This window comes from Cryptomeria japonica, chromosome 9, assembly GCF_030272615.1.
Source record: "Cryptomeria japonica chromosome 9, Sugi_1.0, whole genome shotgun sequence".
Lineage (NCBI taxonomy): Eukaryota > Viridiplantae > Streptophyta > Pinopsida > Cupressales > Cupressaceae > Cryptomeria > Cryptomeria japonica.
Genome location: NC_081413.1, coordinates 327,541,000 through 327,563,259, shown reverse-complemented (window position 1 = coordinate 327,563,259; position 22,260 = coordinate 327,541,000).

The window sequence follows — 22,260 nt, the reverse complement described above, 5'->3', positions numbered from 1 at the left end:
ATTGTTCCCCTGATCTATCTTTTGTTGTTTATTTTTTAGAGAATCTAAATCAAAAAATACATAAAAAAAGAAGTAAGTAATTCGAAGTTGTTTCAAACAGTAGGTCATTTTACAGGTACAATCGCATCAACCACTGAGTGACCCAACACCATCGTGAACCGACTATAGAGACCTTGGAGTAATTAGTCTTTCAAGATTGATTTATTTTTAGGAGAGTTGGTGAGTGTTCACATAAACTACCTGACTATTGGTGAGTGTGTCAAAACACCTGTCAACAGAAACTGTTGCTAGGAGGGCCTGAAGGACAAATTGTCTTAACTTTCAATTGCATGGTCACACTATGACCTAACATGGTACTCCCAGGAGATATAATTTTACCATTCACACAACCCAATGTCAACTACTAATAAGACATAATCATTCCCCAATTATACTCTCTTTCTTGGGATAATAGAAGGAATCATAGCGATTAGTTACGAACATGACAAGTCCTTGACAACAAAAGGCAGAAGGGTATATGCATAAAAGAAGAGGCACAAAGACAACTTCTCACTCAAAGAAACCCTCAAATACCTCCATAAAAAATAAATTGAGATACTAAAGTTGGAGCATATATCATCTTTCTCTTTGGACATGTTTCATAAAGTTCTTAGGAGTAACTCTTCTCCATCAGACTTAGTAGAGTTAGGACCTGCAACTAGGAAGAAGACAAATAAAGCTAAAAGAAGGTCTTCAATAGACCCATTAGTACAATCATCTAAATCCAACATAGAAGACCAAATAATCCCTAGTCCTCAACTCATCGTTTCACCTTTCATAACTCAACATGTACCACCACTTGCAATGGCCTACTTTAACCAAGATCACACACCATTGGGAAATATACCTGGAGGAATACACGACCTACCTAGGAATCCAGACAAATTCTGTAGTAAGTTCTACTTTGGGGGACCTAGGTCCATAAAGGAGCATATTGAAGTATTTAAGGACACAATGGTTCATAATAACATTCAACATCAAGATGTGGTATGTAGACTTTTCCCATATTCACTTGGGGAGAATGAGTATAATTGGTATCTGACTCTACCAACAAACTCCATTGATGGTTGGGACCATTTAGAGAAATCTTTCATCAACCAATTTTAGGTGTATGTTGATCCTGGAACATCATACCATTAGTTTTCCTCCCTTAAGAAGTTACCAAATGAACCTCTAACAACTTTCAATACTAGCATCCAAAGAGCATACAAGAGATTACAAGCTCCTTACCAAGTGGCACAAAATATAGCAATTGATTCCTATTTGAAAGCCATTGACCCCTGGAGTGCAATGTTTATTAAGAAAAGACAGATTGAAGATCAACAGGATACTATAGCAAAGGTTTATGCTTTGACAATTAACATGAATCAACAATTAAATCAAATGCCTAGGGGGATTGGATACAACTTGCATATAGGAATAAACCAGGGAAATTACAACCAACTCCCCGGGGTGTTGTCATCCTTACCAATAGGAGCCCCAACAATGAACACGATACCACTTTATGGACCCCAACCTCAAGCTAGTCAACAATTTTCTACACAGGTTTTACAATGGTAGAACAATGCCAATGTTGCTTCTATCCAAAAACAATACGCTGATCAAATACATGGAATAGGACAACAATATGGTAACTTAAATATAGTAAACCAAGCCCTAACTTTGATACCTGACAGTCAAGGGTCACACATATATACCAAAGTAGAAGATTTGAAGAAGATGATTTCGCAAGTTACTTCAGATCTTAGTCAACTAAAGATGAATCTTCCAGGAGGATACAACCAATCCTAATTGTATAAGAATTAGTGTGGTTACAATAATCAAAATCAAAATCAAAGATATAATTCCAAGCCGCACAATAAACAATGGAACACGGGTCCAAAAAATGGTGGAGTAAATCATGACCATCTTGACGCAAGAGACAACCATAACAACACACAAAGTGTTAACCTTGTTGGTATTTTGGTATGGTTTTGTCATTGATGTCAACACCTACTAAAACACTAGCACTTTGGAGATCCAGCAGCATTCACTAGCAAGAAAGTAACTATTGCACAATTACTAGTATATGGTACACCGGCAATATACAATGATCACCGACACTTGGAATGGCATGGAAAACACTTGGTAATGTCAAAGACATCGTATGGACATCTTGTCCTAGAGTTTTGTTCATTGGTATATTCATAGTTGCATATTTGTTGTTACCGACAAATAGGTCTAGGGTTACACCGGCAGGTTTATCTTTTTCAGATCAACATGGCACACTATGGAGATGATTAATTATTGTTGTAAATGCATTAAGCTGACATGTTCAATCGGTTATTGCATCGGATATTATATTATTTGTAAAATGTTTTTATTGTAATATCTTGTAGAGCCGACCTACTAAAATTGGTCTTAGGTTATAGTATAAATGTAAGATCTTATTTGTAAGATCAAATGTGGAATACGAAAAAGGATTGTGTGAAGGTATATATGAGATTAAGTAGAGCTATACATGTAGACATCATTTGAAGATTGAAGGAGGGTTTTTGTGGAAGTATATCAACATTACACCCATACTGAATCCAGCATATGAAGATGCTATTTTGTGAAGTACATTTTTATTGGATTTAACCATCCAACTGTAGTTAGTGTGACTCCCATTTTGTGATTGAGCAGTTACCTCTAGGCTATTGGGCTTTCTGCATGTGTAGACCCCATTTATGTACACTTACTATCTATAGTAGTATCATTTGATTATGGGTAAGGTTTCCCACCATGGTTTTTCCCCTAACAGGGTTTCCATGTACAAATATTGGTGCTATGTGTTGTGGATGACTTTGTGTTTATGTTTCATGCACTAATCCTTACGGTATAGCAATTAATTGTTATAACTATCTACCGACATACTTAACTGGTTTAGTGATATTAAGCATTAAGTTGGTTCAATTTTTTTTGGTTTAAATTTATTTGACAACTGATTCAACCCCCCCCCCCTCTCAGTTGTCTCCGAGACCTAACAAACCTTGCGGACATGAATTTACTAACTAATTGGTGTAGGTTGCATGATACAACATCACATTCAGAAGTGAATTGTGCGTAGTTCAAAAAAATGATTAGGATTTCTCAAGCAGATTCATAGCCAAAAGGGTGCTCTAATGAGGAACTAGAAAACGTTAATACAACAATGTTGGTTGACAGCTTCCTTTACAAAGAATTTCAAGCAGAAACTGAAAGTGAACCATATGTTTATGATGCCCAATCCTTCCAAACTAGAAACAATTACAATCTCAAAATTCAAGGCAAGGCACCATTGACAGAACCACCTCTCCCAAAAGGAGAATTTGTACATCCTGATGCAAATGTAACCAACAATCCTCCTCCTCAGGATTTTCAAGGAACATGTCCTATACAAGGACAAATCCAAGAATATGCTGTAAAAATATATTTTGATGTTACCAAGGAGATGGAGAGGACTGCAACAACTATGTCATTAATGGAAGTGTTGATATATTTCCTCAAATAGAAGAAGGATCTTCTCCAGAAATTAGAATAGTTGGAATCTCAAATCAGTGAGGTCAATATGGCTGACTTGAATGAGGTCAATGCTAATATCAATAATGATGCCATAAAAAACCCTCCATTCTTACTCAGCCTAAAGATATGCAGAAAGAATCTACATAACTGTTTGGTAGATTCAGGTGCTTTCGGAAATGTAATGCCTTATTTTGTATGTTAGAAGCTTGGTCTTAACCCAGTATGTGCAAATAGAAAAGTGGTGCAATTAGACAAGAATCAGGTGAATGTGAGTGGGGAGTTGAAAGATGTGTACATTCAGCTGGGTACTGATCAGTGCATATCTCATTACATTGACTTCCAAGTAGTTGATATTCCAGATGTATATGGGATGCTTATCAGTAGAGATTGGTCAAAGACTTTGGGAGGTTACTTTTCAACTTGTTTTTATACTTATGGCTTCCATGAAAAGGTGCAAGTAACTAGATATGGATCGACAGTGAACCCAAGTTGAAGAAACTGGTTACATATTATGGATCTCCCCATGAGGTAGTGTATGTTGAAGTAAGTCCAAGAGTTTATAAAGTGAATGAAATTCTCACTTTCTCTACACCTTCAGTTCCCTAGTCCCATCAAGTTGATGCGACAAAACAAATGGGGAGAATTAAGGATTTCATTGCAGGAATGAAACAAGGGATCTGCTTGTTAGGAGATAACATGAAAGTGCAAGATTTATTACTCTCACAATGATGTAGGATACATCATCAAGAACACTCAAAGATATCTTGCATCCCTTGTCAAAATGAAGTCTCAAAGTTGATGAGTTTGGTCCCTTGTGAAGATACTGATTATGATACCATTGTCAAAGAAATTGAAAAGACAAATTATGAGGGAGCAATTTTAAAGGGAGGAAATTAAAATGGAATCTCCCCAACTAGGGGAGTGTAAAAATGAGGTCCTTCTAGTTAGGGTAGGAAAGCATGAGAATGAGGAGACTCAACCTCCAATGGAGCTTCAAGCAGAGCAATTCACTTCCACTACGGTTGAAGTACTCCCAGAACATGTTAATGAACAACCTCAAATACTAGAAGATATCAAACTCAGGGAGCAGCAAGTACTTTCCGAAAGTAATCTTCAGCTGTTAATTACTGAACCCAAGCTAAAGAACATAAAGAAATTGAAGGATGAAATCTGGTTTCTAAAGTTTGATGGATCCAAATCCAAACAAGGCAGTGGAGCAAGAGTTGAATTAACTAGTCCCAAAGGGAAGACCTTTCTAGCTTCCTATCGACTCCAATTCCCTTGCACCAACAATATGACAAAATATCAAGCCCTAGTTAGGGGACTCCTCTTCACCCATAAAAAGGGAGCTAAATGCTTAAGAGTGCAAAGAGATTCTGAGTTGGTGGTTTAGAAAATAAGAAGTCAGTATACATGTCATGACAAAAGGATGTCAACATATAGAAACTAGGTATGGGGATTGATTGAAGACTTTGACACTTTTGATATCCAGTTAGTGTCCAGGAAAGGAAATGGAATATCAAATGCATTGGCTATTGCAACAAGTACATTGGAACCAGTAACTCAATCTCCTTTGAAAAGATTTTTGGTAGAGCTAGTTTCCACACCCTTTGTACTTGAAAACATCAAGCATTTCTAGGTTTTTGAAGATGATAGACATATCCTAACTTTCTTAGCTAATTCTAGTGCTTTTGAGTAGATTATTGAAGAAGATGATAGATCAGACACTGTTGATGAAGATGGTAATGAAGAAATTATCAATCTCCCCGCAAATGTAATTCCCAAAGGTATGGTCACTTTAGAATGACTTTTTGACTCTGACCCTAGGATAAAAGAAAGACTAACCACAGATTCAGATGCTGGAAAATATGAACTGCATAATATTGGTCAAGAGGGTCAAGAGAAGATAGTTTATATTGGGAAGATTTGCACTCCCACTAAGAGGGAGAAAATTATACAAATCTTAAAAGAATACATTGATGTTATATGATGGGGATATGAAGACCTAAAAACATTTGATACATCTATTATCACACATGTTATATGTTTGAAACTCAATACGAATCCATTCAGACAGAAATAGCAACTGGTCAATTCGTCAATAGAGCCCCTAAATTTTAAGGAAGTTCAAAAGTTGCTTGCTACTAGGATTATTTTCCCTATATGCCACTCCACTTTGGCTGCTAATTTGGTGCTAGTAAGGAAGAATAATGGAGAGATTAGATTGTGTTGATTTTCATAACCTTAATAAAGCATCAGAGAAAGATAATTATCCACTGCCTTCCCTGGATGAGTTGTTACAAATTGTTAATGGTTCACAAATGATGTCATTCCTCAATGGCTATTCTAGATATAACCAAGTGTTGGTGAACCATGAAGATCACATGAAGACAACATTCACTACAAAGTAGGGCACTTATGCATATTGTCGGATGCCATTTGGGTTGATTAATGTCAAGGCAACATTTCAGAGAGCGATGGACACAACCTTCAAGGAATTTATTGGGAAATGTATTATTATATATATGGATGACCTCGCCATATTCTCCAAAATTAGGGAAGATCATCTAGACCACCTCCGCAAAGTTCTAGAAAGATGTCGAAAGTATGGGATATCTCTTAATCCCAAAAAGTGCATGTCTAGGGTTGCTGAAGGGAAGCTCCTTGGTCACATAATCTTAGAAAGAGGAATATCCATTGACCCAGACTGAGTGGAAGCATTGTTCAAATTGCAGATGCCTGGGAGTAAAAAGGAACTGAGGTCTTTCTTCAAGAAGATTAATTTTATGAGAAAATTCATCACCGGATTTGCAGAGATAGTCAAACCACTAAACAAAATGATGAAGAAGGATGTCAAGATTGAGTGGAGTGTTGAAGCAAAAGAGGTGTTTTCCCAGATCGAGAAGTCCATTATTGAAGCTCCCATACTGACTAGTCCTGATTATACTCTCCCATTTTACATATACTATTTTGCCTCATTACATTCTGGTGTCACTATTTTGACACAGAGGTAAGCAAGGGATGAAAAACCAATTGCATTGATGAGTTCACCTTTCAAGAATGTTGAGGTACAATATTCTGCTCTTGAGAAACAAGCTTTCGCTTTGGTAAGAGCAGTTAAGAAGTTTAGACATTATATCTTGAGGAGAAAGATATGAAATTGTACCCGATCAAGCAGTTAAGTTGTTGCTCATGCAATCAAAGTTGGGGGAGCGCCGAGGAAAATGGATGGCCATTCTACAAGAATTTGATCTATAAATGCATCCAATGAGGTTAGTTAGAGGTTAGGTTTGTCTCAAGCTATGGCAACTAACACCCCTGATATCCAGTGCCAGCAATATACATTACAGTCATTCACTCAGGACCCATGGTACACTAACCTGGTCTTCATCTTTCTAAATAACAAGTGTCCTAAGGGATTGACGGCTACATAAAGGAGAGATTTAAGGATCAAGAGTCCAAACTACATGATTAAGGATTCAACACTCTAGATAAAACTACGAAGGTATTTACCTTTGAAGTCTTGATCACCAAGAAGCTTGTAAGATGATAGAGGAATTCCATGGGAAATATGGTACAAGCCATGGGTCAGTGAATGCAACAACACACCAGATTTTGAAGGCTAGATACTACTGGCACAACATTTTTAAAGATACCCATGAACATGTTAGGCATTGTCATACGTGTCAAATGACTGCTTCCAGGGACAGGAACCCTGCCATGCCTCGCCAACCAGTAATCGAGGTAAGACTATTTTCATAATGAGCATTAGATTTTGTCAGTGTTATTAATCCTAACTTGTCTGCAAGACACAAGTTCATTCTCACTACAAACATATCACTGCACCCAATGGATGGAGGCCATAGCATGCAAGAATGCCACTATGGAAATTATTCTGAATTTCTTGATGAGTATATCATTACCAGGTTTGGTACGTCGTTTACCCTAGTATGTGATAATGGCCTTGCTTTTAATTTTGTACAATTGATGCAATGGTCATATGAGTACAAGGTAGATTTGAAATTATCGTCTAATTATTATCCACAAGGAAATGGAGTAGCTAAATCCACGAATAAAAACATTTTTGATGTTATTAGTAAGCTACTTGAGAAAAACCCTAGGGATTGGCACAATCAATTGAGGTATGCCCTATGGGTTGATCGTACAAGAGTTAAAACCACCCTAGGGACTTCTCCATACTATCTTGTTAATGGCCAAAAACTTATTTTCCCGGTTAATTCATAGATACCTATTCTCCAACTGATGACATTACTTTAAATTGAGGACCAGGTAGAAGTTTGCCTCCTGAATTTATTGAAACTTAATGAGAAAAGGATAAATACCCTGCAACACTTTGCTAAGCATCAAACAATCGTTGAATGATGGTTTGATAAAAGAGCCAAAGTAAAAGCCTTTTAGATCTTTGACTTAGTTATTTTATGGGACAAGGACAAGGAAAAGTAGAGTGATCATCATAAGTTTGAGAGATTGTGGTTAGGTCCTTATCAGATTGTTGAGATCTTAGGAGAAAACACCTTCTGATTGAGCTCTTTGAGTGGAGAACCTGTACCATTGGCCATCAATGGTCAGTTTCTCAAGCATTATTTTGATTAATCCTTGATGGAGTTGGATCTTTTGTACTATAGTAGTTTAGTCACGTTCTTTTGGTTTGTGGTTTTCTTGGGTTTGTGTGTTGGTTGCATGGTTTTGTTTTAGCTGTTTGTTTGTTTCCCTTTTGGTTCTCTTTGGTTCATTTGTTTTATTTGTTTCATTTTGTTGTGTCGGGGCACATGTTTATTTTCAAGGATTCTAAAGAATAGATGTCCTTTGCATAACAAGTTGGGAAAATATTGAGAGACTTCAATACTTTGCTCTTTACAACTTCATTATTGTTTGGCTAATCTTGAAATGTTTGTCTACATTTGTCCAAGGTGATATATAATGGTTTAATTATGATTTGAGTTCTTGACTCTCAATGGTAGAAGGGTAATCTAATTACTCAACACCATCATCACACTAAGTTATATTAGAAATTTTTTTAAGATGTCAGAAGAACGTGTTTCCAAGTGAAAAATAGAGAAGTCAGGATGTTTCATGTTGTCCATCATGGCTCCCAATCTAGTAATCGGACTTTAATGTTTGAAAGTTTCTTTAAGGTTATGAAGAAATAATTTCTTTATACTCTATGAGGTGAAATATATTTAAAAGAAAAAAAAGAAAGAGAAAAGAAATAACTCACTTGCAACAACTAAATTTGGGTGTTTCAAGTAATCTCCATCGGGGCTATGGACGCTTGGCTGGCAGTGAAGCACTGCTTGATGGGAGCCAAAGGTGTCTCTAGCGGGGCTATGAACACCCAGCTGGCAACAAAGCTATGCCTAGGATGACTTCACCTACATAGGTTTGGCCCAATTTCTTTTGTTTATCTTCACTATTGAGAATGATGGAGTACTAAATGATGCGCACACACTTAAGAGTTGATCTTGTTCAGTTCTAGATTCAGTTTCTTGTTCATCAGTTCACTCATCTTTTGCTCTTATACACTATTTTGAATGATAGTAGCCTTAGGTGTCGGATAAATTAGAGATTTTTAAGTTCTAAAATGCCTAGAGTCATTTTTCCTAGATAGTCGCCATTTGTTATGCCCTGCATTTCTAGTCCCATCATTTTTATTCCATGAAAATATGGGTCCCCTTTTTTGTCTTTTTCTATTAGTTTTCCCTTTGTTTTTTTAGTTTTTGTTTTGGCCACCTCAGGAGTTTGGGTTCCCAAAGTTCCAGAGTGGGCATCTTCTTGTTTCTATTTCCTTGTTTGGAAGTTCGGGTTCCTGGACTCTTGATTTCTTTTAAAAATTTGTTCTTTTGAAACCCGGGTCCCCAAGGTTTCGAGCTTGTCGCCTATATTAAACTTCTGAAACCTGGGTTCTCGAGCTCCCAAAGTTGCATTTAATATGGTGTAGGGTTAGGGTATAAATATGATTGGAGGTCATTTAGGAGCTCATTTGTGCACTAACTCTTTCGAATCTAGAGCTCTAACCTCGAGATATTGAAATCCTGCATGCCCGATCTAGCACCATCTTCATTTCTTGTGCCAAGTAGGTGGATTTCTCACCTCCTTCATATGGATTTTTGTGTGTATTAGGTTAGATTTAATTTGGTTTAGTTTTGATTTCTTAGTGTTTGCTTTTTTGGTGTGTTTCTTCTTCCATTTTTCTTCTCTTCCCTAACCTTGGAATCTCGGGTTCCCAAAGTTCCGAGTTAGGGGTTTTTCTCATTGTCGTTTCATTTCAGAAACTCGGGTTCCCAAGTTCCTGAAATGATAGTCTTTTCCTTGGTTGTTTGCTTTTTGCATTATTTTGGAAACCTGAGTTCCTAAATTAATGATCGTAGGTTTTTTGTTTTCCATCACTTCAGGAATCCAGGTTCCCGAGTTCCCTAAATAATGATTTTAGTGGTTTTAGGTCTTAGATTAAATTAGTTTAGAAACCTGGGTTCCTAAATTAGTCTCTTTATTGCATGTCTATTCAACTCGGAACCTCGTAGTCTCGGGGTCCCAAGCTCCTTTCCTGCTCCATCTTTATAATTTATCAGAACTTTGGTTCTCCGAAGTTCCGTGTTGCATGTTAGAGTCCCACCCCACACCTTCGGGACCCTGAAGTCTTGGGTTTGTTTTCATGAGTCTGGTATCTTACCACTTCAAAAACTTGGGTTCTCGAGTTCCTTAAGTTGCCTCCTTTTGTTTTGTTAGTGAGTTTGGTATCCCAGGTTCCCAGGTTCCCGGGTTTCCGAATTTTCTAGTTTTTTTAGTAGTCTTAACTTGGGACCTCGGGTTCCTAAACTCTCGGGTTTTGTTTGTATTTTTTCTATTTTCTCACCTTAGAACCCCGAGATCCCAAAGTCCCGAAGTGAGCTATTTTTGTAGAGCTTTCTCTTTAAGTAGTTTTTGATGTTTGTTTGTTTTGTTTGTAGGTTTAGCTATGTTTAAAGGAATCTTCCCAAAAGGTGAAAGATCTTGAGAAGCTGCCAGTCACCATGAAATACCAATAATAGGGGAGAACATACACCTCCAAGATGGAAGATGCCATTCAATGGGTAATAGATATAGAGATCGGGCATATTGAGCTCGAAGATATAGAAAACCAATTAGAGAAACCTGGACTGAGTGAAGAATACAAGTGAATTGAGAGATCTGACCTGGTAGAGGTGACTATTTTCCCACAATCAGTGTAGGTGTCAGAATTCATAATGCAAGTGGTACAATTCTATAACCTTGACACTAGGCAATGTGTCAAGGCTGATGGGAAACCGGTGATTGATTTGTCATTGGATATGTTGGCCTTAGTTTTATAGATTCCCACTAGGAAGGAGCTGCTAGTTGAGGGGGAAGAAGATGGAGAAAGAGAATGGAATAAAAATATAAGCCAATGCAAGAAAAGAACGAATGAGGAAATGGCTTGAGGAAGAGAGGAAAACAGGCCTAAAAGGAAATGAAATTTTCAGGTAGGATTTTAAGGAGCCACAAATGAATCTGATAATAATGCTTAGCAAGGCCTTCAACAAACCTTCCTACCGACACTTCCAACCATGTATGTTCTCATTTATGTTAACCATTTTGGATGGGCGGTAATACTATGACTGGGCTCAAATTTTATCGGATAACAAAAGAGACCAACTAAAGGAAGTACATAACATGAAGAAATTTTTCTTTACATCTTATGTTGTCTAGATGGCAACTAGATCTGGTCAATTCCCAAGGCTGCAAATTGAGGGTAGTTTGGGTGAAGATGAAGGACAAAATACCGCATGTGAATATTACACCCAATTTCCATTAAAAGAATCAATATTGCACTACAAGAGGATCAATGATGCATTTTTGTTTCCAGATATTATAAGGCTAAAAGGTGACACTGAGTTTAGGCTCAACAAGGAGGTAATGGATCTGGTAAAGAAGGGGGGGTGTTGGTTTATATAGAACTCCCGATCTACCTATTTGAGGGTAAGTGGGTTCATTGGAGAACCATTTTTGTTGCCTTGGTATTGTATAGATAGAGTAATTTTGTTAGAATATGCAAGACAAATGGTGCATTTACAAAATTTGTTGTCAGTAAGACATAAGATAGAGGTTATAGGTGAAGATTTCCCCTTAAATTTATCATTCTTTTTATGTCCAAAAATTCATGTTGCAACAACTGCTGAACAAGAACTGTAGGAACTACAGTTGAAGCCTTTTAATTATGCCAGACAATTTTATGACTTGTACAATAAATTAAAATTAATGATGCCAAAAGTATATGAAGGATATCAACCTTCCCTAGAGGTTTTTTGGGCCAATCTTCAGGATAGCTTCAAGGCAAGAGAAAAATATTACCATCGCCTCACTGTTCGAAAAATAAGGGATTTTGGTATCGAGACCAACCTACCCAAACAATTGCATGATGATGGTATTTTTCTAGATCCAATGTATAAAGAAACAATATTAGATAAGAGGCCACTCCTTTCGATCAGATGGTCACAAAAGGAAGTGGTGGACATTGATACAATTTCTCAAGCAGTGGTAGATAGAACTAGAAAGTGGTTAGGTTTGAGGATTAAACTAGCTACCTCCAAGGGTAAACAAAAGAATATCCCAACTGACAATCCTTAATGAATGATACATAAGGAATATACAAGGAGAACCCAGTCAAAGTGGAGAAAGAACACCTCTACAGACCCTAAAGAGGAAGCTAAAACTCCTTTGACCATAGAAGAATTGAGGAAAAAGTTAAATGAAAAAATGAAAGAGCCAGAATATCTGGCAAAACAGGTAAGTTTAGGGATTACCATCAGCCTAGGGGCCACACCACAAGCTAAAATTCATCCCGTTAGGCCTATTGCTAAGGGTGTTGCAACAACAATGGAGCAACCTTCTCAAGAGGCTCAACCCTCTAGTACCTTCACCACTACTATTACTACAACCACCACTCCTACCACCACTACTACAACAACACTAGTGACCACATCAACTGCATCATTTGCATGGATTGTTTCAATAACACCTCCACCCTTGGTTACAACAATTGTCACTCCATCTTCTGTTGCTTCATAGATGCTTGCACCTATAATGAATCCTACAATTGAAACAATAACTATTCATAATGTCGAGTCAGACTCAAACCAAGAGGAGGCTGAGCCAACACCAAAGAAGGTAGAGCCTAAAAAGAGGACTTCAACGAGCAAGTGAGTGAGAAGTTAGAAGAATATCAGCAACAACTTGATATTGATGTCTCTCTACAATCGAACTTGGCTTAGCAAGTGCTCTCACAACAACAACAACTCACCGTACTGGTGCTTCCTACTCAGGGAGAGACTCAAACTCCTTCAGATACACAGATTGGAGAAGAAGAGTACCAACAGGAGGAGGAACCATCACAAGAAGATGGAAGGGTAATGACACAAATAACCACCCAAGGAGGAAGTATATATGAAGGAGCACCAGAATGGTGAATCTTCACTTTTGATAAGAAACAGAAGGTGGTGCTACCGAAACTTACATTTCAATAGGCTATTACGGAGGAGCGAAAGAAAACAAAGAGGGCTAAAACAATTCATCATTTATCTAGAACGGGCTCTGGTGAAGTAATTGCCAATATTGCATCTCTTGTGGAGGCTGAAGGAGAGGGTCCTTCAAAATATCAAGTATTACAGGTTAGGCTTGGAAGGCAACCAAAGTGGGGAGAGCTTGATACTTTAGAGTTTGCCACTAGTACGGTTAAGAGAAGAATGGAGAAGGAGCATAACTCCTAGCTGCAGGTAAAGGTATAATTAGAGTAGTATAAGTGTAATACCCTAAAAATGGTCATCTAAACCATGGGCCCCTAATCTCGATAACATCACCAAGGTCCTAACAAAAGACAATTAAATCAATCTTGAGCACATTATTAATTCTTTAATCATCAAATATCACATGGCAAATCAACTACTCAATATTAATTAAATATTTATTTAATTAATCAAATCATTTCCAATAATATCATTTTGATCAATTATCCCATTTTAATTTATTAAATATCCTTGCATATTTAATTAATTAATAAATTTGCCATTCAATCATGCAAAAATGATTAATTTATTACAAAAGATGAATTAATTTATTACAAAGAGTTGAAATGAAAATAAAACAAAAAGAATTGAATTGAGAGAGAAATCAAATTTGAGATATTATTTCTTTTTCTAAATTTAGAACTTGAAATCAGAAAAGCAATTTAATTGAATTATTGAATTATTCTCTAAAATTGGAACTCAAAGCTTTTTAGAAAAAGAAGTTCAGTTGCATTGAAAAGACCTTTTTCTTGAATAAATTAAAGAATTATCTATTTTTATCATATATGCATGAAATTAATTTATTATTATTTTCCAATGCAACTTGGACTTCTAATTTGAATGCATTTCAATTAAACTATAATTGGAATCTATCTCAAGGTTAACTGAACATGATTTCTCAATTATTTCAATTAATCCAAAATCAAGATTTTTCATCATCTCTCTTGTGATTCTCTATAAATTCAGCCTTCAGCTCTCATTCCAATTTACCACAGAGTTTTTTGAGAACACGCTTGGAGATTATTATCATGCTAATTTCACTCTGGAGTCATTGAAGATTATTGTTCTTTCTAGATTGTTTGCATCCATTTTACATCCATTATTGCTTGCATCCATTGTTGCTTGAATTATTCATCCATCTTGCATCCATATAGCTTAATATCATATAGATTAAATCCTTCGTCTTGGTGTAGTCTAGTCACTGGTATTGCTTATAAAAATATGAGAGCAATCTTATACTCGCATCTTTTAGAAGGCAATTGGTCGCTTTGCTATGGTTTATTACTTATTGATTATTGATTACTAACCATGCATATAATGACTTAATTGAAGTGTTGTGCTTGCAGCTATAGGTTCACTTTTCCACACACACATCTCTGGTGCCCACCGTGGGGCCCGAAGAATACACTTTTTCGGCCTCCAAGACTGACCACTTTTTTTTGTTATTTTCCAGATTTTAGATTTTTTGGTTTTTCGTCCGTACATCTCATATGACAATTTTTACAGGCTAAAACGACAAACTGCAAGTGTCGCATGAATTTCAAATATCCTATCGTACGAGCAAATCCTCTGTCATACAAGCAGACATCATCAACAATCTTCTTTCGTACATCGTATGAGTCAAGTGTCTGTCGTACGATTTTGTATTTTCTAGTAAAAGAGGCAAATTTCATAATTTTCTCATTTCTGATTGATTATTCTGACGATTGGCCCTGACTATTTATCTGTCTATCTCAGAGTTTTTCACAGCCTAACTAGTTTTTGCAAAATGCTTGTCACACAAAGACAATATGACTACTGATTCGTTGTCTTTGTAGGTTGCCTGAGTAGAATTGACTAAACGTCGTGTATTCTTTAATTTCATTTTTAGGCACCTAACTTGCTATCTGGTTAATGAACAAAAGCAGTCTTTTGTGTTTTAGAAAAATCTAAGAGGTAGGAGAGTATGCTCTTGTCTTCTTCTAGACAATCAGAAATCTAGACCCTTTAAGTATTTTCTTAAGATTGATTGCAACATCTTTAGCAAGCCTGCCCTCCCGAGGAGCTAATAACTCTATAGCCTTTACGGTTGGTAAGAGGGGAATGACCTAAGTGGGAACAGCTAGATGCCAAGTACTCCAACCCACTATAAAATAAACGTGATTTGATGAAAATCAAGTCAATGATAGTGCTCGGGAATAGTTCTCCTCCATACCTTTGGGTATATTAAACCTTGGTTTTCAAGGTTGGGAGACCTCTTAATTGAGTTTATATCTCGACGCGCTGAATGGATCCCTGGCTAAATCCAATTTAAAATTAGAAGCTACCCGGTTCACCTCCGAAAGGGGGATAAACTTTGTGCAAGAGAGATAGTAACTCTCCCAAGATACTTGTCATTTCATGCCCCCATTAGTGTTTGGAGTCGGATAATACAGCGTTGTGAATCCTTTGTGTGGGACTCAGTGGCTGTATTTTGATTATCTATTGGGTGTGTACTTGAGTCTACAAGCAAAGATTTTCTTTCCTCACCAAATTCCTTAGGGTTTGCATGTTGTGATTGGAGTCACTATACATACTTCTTGTTTTCTGTGTTTTCATCCCTGAAACAAAAACTTGAAATACCAAAAATTGGTGAAGACCAGAAACAACTTAGTAAGTCAAAACTCTGTCCGTGTCAGAAACTAGTCCATCCTAAGTCAAAACTCTGTCCATGTCAGAAACTAGTCCATCCTAAGTCAAAACTTTGTTCGTGTCAGAAATTAGTCCATCCTAAGTCAAAACTCTGTCCATGTCAGAAACTAGTCCATCCTAAGTCAAAAATCTGTCCGTGTCAGAAATTGGTCCATCTTAAGTCAAAACTCTGTCCGTTCAGAAACTAGTTTATCATGGTCAAAAATTAGTCCATCTCAGAATTAGGCATACTCAGTTATCATACTCAGCAATCAGAAAAACCCAAAATTTATAGGCTCTGTCCTATGAATAGTCGTACGAGTCTGATAATCCATCATGCTGCACCAGGTCCTGTATCGTACGAGTCTACTAATTTGTCATCCTATACCATATTATCAGTCGTACAAGTCTGAGTCATCTATCTTCCTGCACTGTATCCTGTCTCGTACGAGACAAAATTGCCCTCGGTCTTTTTTCGTCCTACACATGCCCATTTGTCATACGGTGTGAGGTAGCAACTCATACAAAACATAACTATTGTCATCCTGTAGTTACTAAATTGTCATCTGGTCCAGAAAATACTGTCGTATGAGTCTCTAGTTTTGTCAGAACAAAATAGTCAAACTTGCCTAAAAATAGCTTACAACAAACATAATACTGGTTATCATTTTCCTAAGCATAAACAGATCAAGACAGTGTACCTCTTCCATTTGCATTGTATGATTTGGTCGATCACCTTTTAGCTAGTTCAATCAACTACCTATCAAATTTTAGTCACTTAGATAACGTCTTATACATGATAGATTGTTCCTGAAACCAGACTAAATCTTACACTATGCTTAGAATTAACTTAGATAATGTCTTAGACAGGATAGATCATTCCTGAAATCAGACTAAATCTCAGTTGTTTTTCCTAAACAATACTCTAAACAGAACAACTAGCTCTGAAATTGATCTTGACCTCTGCATCACAAACAACTTTAGGTCACACAAATCAGTAAAGATGCCTATTCAAACCAGGAGTTATTGTAAGAAAGAAAACAAAGGCAAAGAACAACCCTTCAAATATCAAGATAATCCATTCTACATGAAGGATCCACTCATTGACATGTTGTCGTCATTAGGCAGACCAATTTTTGATGAACCTGAATCTCCCACCATACATGAGACATAATATAATGATGGAAACAAAAAAAATTGTAATATTCCCAAAAATCATAATGACTCCTCATCATCAAGTGAGACTAATGAAGATGTTGAACCTCCAGAAAAAGAAATCCTTGACTGTCAGAAAGAAAAAGGCTTTAGAAAAATGATGAAAACTATCATGACCCAAGAGAAGGAAGACTATTTCTTAGAACTAGCAAAACAAGGTGCCAAACTTCCTATTGGATATGATGTTCAGACACTTATTACTAAAAAGGAAGACTCACCTATACTCATGGTACACAAATAGTTACTAGCTTTGTGGATGGAGGTCATAGAACTGAAGAATAAGGACAAGTCCCCAAAACAATATTCTCTGGAAACAATATGTCCTTTTCCATTTGACAATAATCTACACATGCCTCCATTTTCTCCACAAGTGGAAATCCCAAAATTTGACAAATATGATGGTACCTTAGATCCTCAAGATTGTGTTAGGGAGTTTAGTGCTGCTTGTATGGAGTTCATGCACGATCAAACATACCTCATGCATCTCTTCCTAAGGAGTTTAGGGGGGTCAAGTAATGGAATTGTTCTCAAGTCTACCCAAAGGAATAAAAACATTTGAAGAACTAATCCAACTATTTTTACAACAATACTCATACAACATTCGACATCCTGTGACTATGATCAATCTTTGTAATACTCAACAAAAAATAGGGGAACCTCTTCTTACTTTCCTCCAACGCTGGAGAAAGATGTTCTCTAGGTATCCACGACCTATCCTAGACTTTGAGAAAATGGATATATTTGTCAATAACTTGGTCCCCGAACTGAAATATAGTATACAAATGCAAGTACACTCATCATTAACAAAATGGTAGATAATGCCATTCAAATGGAAGATGTGCTCATAAAGAAAGGAGATATCATGCCTTGGAAAGAAACACAAATAGGATCTAGCTCTAAAGAGAAGAACAAGTATTGGAAATTTTTCAAAGACAACAACAAGAATGTTGTTAATGATGGAGTAGTAGACGCTATTAAAACTAACTCAAAATCCACAATATTCAACTTGACTAGTGGTACACAAGCACTTAAAGCTGCTGAGGTTGCAGCAGAGAATCCGCCAAAGAAAACAAAGGAATGGTTCAAAGAAAAGCCTTGGCTTTCCAAACCTAAGCGTGATTTTACTCCTCTTGAAGAATCATATGAATCCACTTTCAAAAATCTATTGGCAAACAACTTGATAACACTACCAGATAACTCCAGACCATATGATCCAGATGTCAAACTAAGATGGTGGAGAGAAAATGAATACTGTGACTTCCATCAGAATAAGGGTCATAACATAAACAATTGCATGAAGTTAAAACATGAGATTTAAGATCTCATAGATGCTGGTAAATTTGTTGTTGGGAATCATCCAACCAATGCTGATCATAAAGCATTTAAGGACCCTTTACCTATTTACGAACAAGGTGATTCCTCAAAGACCAAAGGAGGTGCCAAGGTAAATTATACTTATGCCAGCTAGGACAACATTATCAACATGATTGAGCCTTCACACTCAGAATATTGCAATGTGATTATAGTTCAAGATAAACCAAATGAATCACAATATGCAAGAGCTCTGACCCGATCTCAAAATAAAGTCACTCTCCAAGGAGCTAGTTCTTCCACTCTGGCTTAAGAAACATCAAACCCAACAGCCTTGCCAAACAAACAAAAGGAATCAACCTTGGACAAATTTAAAAGGTTAACTTCATCATCATCCTCTAGATACAACATAGTTGAACAATTAAAAAGGACAAATGCTCTAATTTCAATTTTTGAATTGCTACAACTCTCATCTGCTCACAAGGAAATCCTAGACAAAGCATTGCTCACTACCAATGTTCCAAAAGATTTAGATATTGACCGGTTGCAGTCTATGGTGGGTCATCTGACTTCACCTCACTATTTGACCTTCTCTAAAGAAGATGACAATTCATTAAATCATCCACATAACTAGCCATTGCATATTGAAGCCATGATCCACAAACACAGAGTCAAATGTGTTTTGATAGATGGAGGCACGGGGTTGAATATCTATACTTATCATCTGCTTACACAACTAGGATTTTCTAAAATGTCATTGATCTAGGCAAGAAAATAACAATTAAAGCCTATGAATAGGAAGAGAGGACCTCCAAAGGTCTGGTATCATTACCAATCAGAGTGGGACCGATAGAGAGAGAAGTCCTTTTCCAGGTTCTTGATATTCCATTGTCATACAATATTTTACTAGGCAGGTCGTGGATTCATGAAATGAAGGCAATACTGTCAACGTATCACCAATGCTTAAAGTTTCCTTATAACGGAGTTGAAGTTAGTATTCCTGCTAATACAAATGTCATCTGTAATGTATTGACAAAAGGTGTAGACACTTTTGTCCCTCATAATAGGGCAACCTCTCCAAATGAAGATCCAGAAACATTGATGAAAGACTTAGAAAAGAGATTGAAGATTACAAATATCAGCATGGATGGCTACAAGATAGAACTGGTACTATCATTAGTTTCTCTCCCTCCATCGCCAAAATAGTTGGGCAAGCCATCAGAGGCTATGAGAACACAAACTTCAGCTCCGAATACCATATATAATGGTCTCTTTGTACAGTCTTCTACCTCCTTGGTAGATGAAATAGAAGAGGATGTTGTGCTTAACTAGCTCTTTAAGGAAGATAGTCAAAATGAGGAGGTACGACACTGTGAGATTTCCTCAAACCAATATGGTCCTAGCTATAAAATAATTCAACGTATGGGATACCCAGGTACTGGTCCTCTAGGAAAACAAAAGGAAGGTATTACTGAACCAATTCATCTACAAACCAAATCCACAAATGATAAGGCTGGACTGGGATACAATCCGAAAAAGACATCAGACCAAAAACTTATTTCTAAATCTAAGTGCTTGAAAAAGATATCGTCTTTAACATTACATGAAGCAGACACTAAACAAACAAAAGTAGAGTGTAGAAAAGAGAAAGAGGAATCAACAGTCAAGAAAGAAGAAATAGTCATTGCCCAGGCTTCGATGGTATCAGCTACGATAATACAAGAAGTTGAGGTTCCTGAGGATATAAGAGATGAAGTCGTAAGAATTAGAGAATTGTTTGCACCATTAAAAGTTCTAGTCACATATACTGGCAGACAACAAGTAGATGATTCAGAGACTGATTCAAATGAGTATGAATGGGGTCCTAACTATCTTTCAGACACATCCACTTCAGAAACTCCAGAAGAATCTAGTGGTGTCATAGATGATACTCAAGAGCTAATGCGCATAAAACTAAAGAAGGAAATACAATAAATTAGACAAAAGAGGCAAGAAAATTATGAGCAAGGATTGAAAGAAGGAAGAATACTGGAAAGCTTCTCATCTATGTGCCCTTATCCTAAAACAGAACAAATCAGTTATAGCACTACACAGGAAGAGTTAGAAGCTATAGAACAAGAACCAATCATCAGTCTAGAAGAAGCAGAATGGAGTAGATGACAACAAATCATAGAAACAATGAGATCATGTCAACAGGTGTGTTAGATACAAATGACAAATGAACCACAACATGAAGGAATTTGTAGCATTAAAGATGTTGGTATTGATACCATACATATGCTTACTAAATCACTTGAAAGAGGCTTGGAAACTTCATCCGATGACTCTGATGACTCTGATGACTCCGATGATAGTCCTATTGATGATGATATCCACTCAGCCTCAAATTCTGAATCATCTGATACAAACAATGAAAAGTTGCCTACTAGTCTTATTGCAGTTAAACCACGATATGACGTCCAATCTAGCATAGTAAACGATGTTACAAGTATGTCTACTGGATTAGATCGATTAACTATTAACGCAAACTTTAATAATCATGTCTGACTCTTCCTAGTCTCGAGACACTTATGCAAGATATCATTCTGAAATTCGACTTTTCGATCCGTAGCTATGATAACAATACCCTGAACGCTCTTGAACCTATCCAAAATTTGTCCTTAGTACATCCCGAATTGATTGACTATACTTTATAGAACCAACCCACTTTTGCCAATGACTATACATTATCATATTATCTCAATGTAGTCGAACCTATAAACTCTTCCACCAGTGAACAGAGTGAAAATATGACTGAAGCAGATATCAAGTATCTTAGTCGCAAAAACAAGAAAAATAAAAATAAAAAATCTGATGGCAAAAACCATATTGTGGCGGTGTCAGAATCTAAAAAAGAGAAAATAAAGGTTGTACCTAAAGGTGAAAACCTCTTTGAGGTGCTTGAAGGTGAGATACTTGGTATACTACCCAGTCATTTCCAGGAGTGGTCTTCCATATTGATTGAGCCAACTCAACTAGTGAATATCATGAATCAAGAGACACCACAAATAATTCATGTAGCTCAATCACTATCAACAAAAGAATTGAAGGAGTTCACTCAACTATTCTTAGAAAAGAAAATAAACTTTGCATGGACATACTCTGATATGCCAGGCTTGGATCCTGATCTCATTATGCACCATCTCTCAATCATGCCAGGAGTAAAACCAGTTAAACAAAAACTCTGTAAGATGCACCCACATGTAGCATTATTGGTCAAAGCTGAACTAGAGAAACTGCTCAAAGCTAGATTTATCAGAGCAATAGATTATGCTAAATGGATTTCCAACATAGTTCCTGTGTCGAAGGCAGATAAATATATCAAAGTTTGTATAGATTTTAGAGGTCTCAACAATGGATGTCCAAAAGATGACTTTCCATTGCCAAATATTGATATGATAGTCGACATGATAGCTGGGTATGAGATGTACTCACTAATGGATAGATTTTCTGGCTACAATCAGATTAAAATCGCTCCTGGAGATCAAGAAAAGATAGTTTTCACCCTTGCATGGGGAACCTTTTGCTGGAATGTCATGCCATTTGGGTTAAAGAATGCAGGGGTGACCTATCAAAGAGCAGTTACAACTGTCTTTCATGACATGATGCATAAGAATATGGAAGATTATGTTGATGACACCTTAGTGAAGACTATGAAAAGATCAACGCATATTCAAGAGTTAGGTCCTATACTGGACAGAATAGAAAAATTCAAGCTTCGATTAAATCCAAAGAAGTGTGCATTCAGAGTGACATCTGGTAAACTACTTGGCTACATCATTTCAATGAAGGGAATCGAGGTTGATCCTGAGAAGGTCCAAGCTATAATGGAAATGCCGCCTCCAAAGAACATCAGTCAAATGAGAAGTCTATAGGGACATCTCCAATCTATTAGAAGATTCATTTC